Below are 2,403 nucleotides of genomic sequence, written 5' to 3'. Positions count from 1 at the left end.
CCTTTAATCTTTGGTTATACTTTCCTTTTGGGTGTTTAAGGCCATACAGTTGGTCCATTTAAACCGATTTATTTTTACTCTTAAGGTCGTTTGAGGATCTGTTCCTCAGGGGTCACATGGGCTTAGGAGGAGCCCCTGGTTCCTTTCTTTTACCAGTTCTGCCTGTGTGAAGATAAGTCAAAGGTCCTGCTCAACCATGCTTGGCTACGCTTGGAAGCATGGATATTTTTAGTTTTTTAAGAGTTCTCCACACTGTTTTCCATAGGGGTTGCATGAGTTTGCAATCCCAGCAGCAGTGAATGAACATTCCCCTTTCTCCACATCCTTGTCAGCTTTGGTATCATTTGTTCTCTTGATCCTGGCCAGTCTGATTGGGGTAAGGTGATACATTAGGGTAGTTTTAATTTGCATTTCCCTAATTACTAACGATGTTGAACACTTTTTGAGATGTTTCTTAGCCATCTTTATTTCTTCCTTTGAGAACTCTGTTTAGATCTTTAGCCCATCTTATAATTGGGTCATTTGGTTTCTCGATTCTTTGTTTTTTGAATTCTTTATGTATTCTGGATGTTAAACCTCTGTCAGATGTGAAGATTTTTGTCCCCTTCTGTGAGTTTTCTCTTCACTTTTTTGTTACTTTTGCTATACAGAAGCTTTTTAGTTTAATGAGGTCCCACTTGTTGATTGCTAACCTTAATTCCTGAGCAACTTCTGTCCAATTTAGAAAATCCTATCCTACACCTAGATCTTGTAAGTTACTGCTAATATTTTCTTCTAATAGTTTCAGGGTTTTCAGTTTCCCATTGAGGCCTTTGATCCATTTGGAGTTGACTGTTGTGCAAGGTGAAAGATAAGGATCAAGTTCCATTCTTCTACCATTTTTGCCAGCACCATTTGTTGAAGATGCTGTCTTTCCTCCATTGTGTGTTCTTGGCACCTTTGTCAAATATCAGGGGCTGAAATTGCATGTACTCATGTTTGGGTCTTCAATAATGTTCCATTGATCTATGTGTCTATTTTTGTGCCAGTATCATGCTGTTTTTTATGACTATAGCTCTGTAGTATACTTTGAGATCCGGTATAAGTATTCCCCCAGCTTTGCTCTTTGTGCTCAGGGTTGCTTTGGCTATCCGGGGTCTTTTGTGCTTCCATACAAAATTAAGGATGATTTTTTCCTAATTCTGTGAAGTATGTCATGAGGATTTTAGTTGGGATTGCATTGAATCTATATATTGCTTTTGGTAGGATGGTCATTTTCACAATATTATTTCTTCCAATCCATGAGCATGGGAGGTCCTTCCATCTCCTGGTATCTTCCTCAATCTCTTTCTTTAATGATTTAAAATTTTCATTGTAGCTGGGTGTGGTGGCGCATGCCTTTAATTCCAGCACTCGGGAGGCAGAGGCAGGTGGATCTCTGTGAGTTTGAGGCCAGCCTGGTCTACATAGTGAGTTCCAGGACAGCTGGGGCTGCAGGGAGACCCTGTCTCAAAAAGATGAAAATTTTTTTTCATTGTAGAGATCTTTGGTGTCTTTGGTCAGATTTATTCCAAGATTTTTTTTTTTTGCAGCAATTGTGAATGGGAGCATTTCCCTGTATTCTTTCTCCAATTGCTTGTTATTAGGATATAGAAAGGCTACTGATTTTTGTAGATTGATTTTATAACCTGCCACTATACTGTGTTGCTCAGTTCTAGAAGTTTTCTGGTGGAACTTTTGGGATCTCTTAGGTATAGTATCATATCATCTGCAAAAAGTGATTATTTTGACCTCTTCTTTTCCAATTAGTACTCCTTTAATTTCCTTCTCCTTTCTTACTACTCTAGTAAGAGTTTTAAGCACTGTGTTGAAAAGGAGTGGAGATACTGGACATCCTTGTCTGTTTCCTGATTTTAATGGGAATGCTTCTAATTTTTCTCCATTTAGAATGATGTTGGCTGTGGGTTTGTTATATATAGCTTTAATTATGTTGAGGTATGTTCCATCCAGTCCAATTCCCTCTAGGACTTTGAACATAAATGCATGCTGAATTTTGTCAAAAGCCTTTTCTGCATATATTGAGATGATGATGTGGTTTTTGTCTTTGAGTCCATTTATATGATTAATAATGTTTATGACTTGCATATATTGAATCATCCCTGCATCTCTGAAATAAAGCCTACTTGATCATAGTGAATGATCCTTTTTTAAAAAAAAATTATTATTTTTTATTTTATGTGTATGAGTATATTGCCTGCATCTAAGTAAGCACACCCGTGTTGTGCAATGCCATGGAGGTCAGAAGAGGTTTTCAGATTTCCCTTGAACTGGAGTTAAGGACAGTTTGTAGTTGCCATGTGGGTACTGGGGATCAAACCCAGGTTCTCTGCAAGAGCAGTCAGTGCTCTTAACCGCTGAGCCATC

This window comes from Nannospalax galili, unplaced genomic scaffold (genome assembly GCF_000622305.1).
Source record: "Nannospalax galili isolate Female #2095 unplaced genomic scaffold, S.galili_v1.0 scaffold346, whole genome shotgun sequence".
Classification (NCBI taxonomy): Eukaryota; Metazoa; Chordata; class Mammalia; order Rodentia; family Spalacidae; genus Nannospalax; species Nannospalax galili.
The sequence above is the reverse complement of the archived record's forward strand: the minus strand, read 5'-3'. Positions refer to the sequence as shown.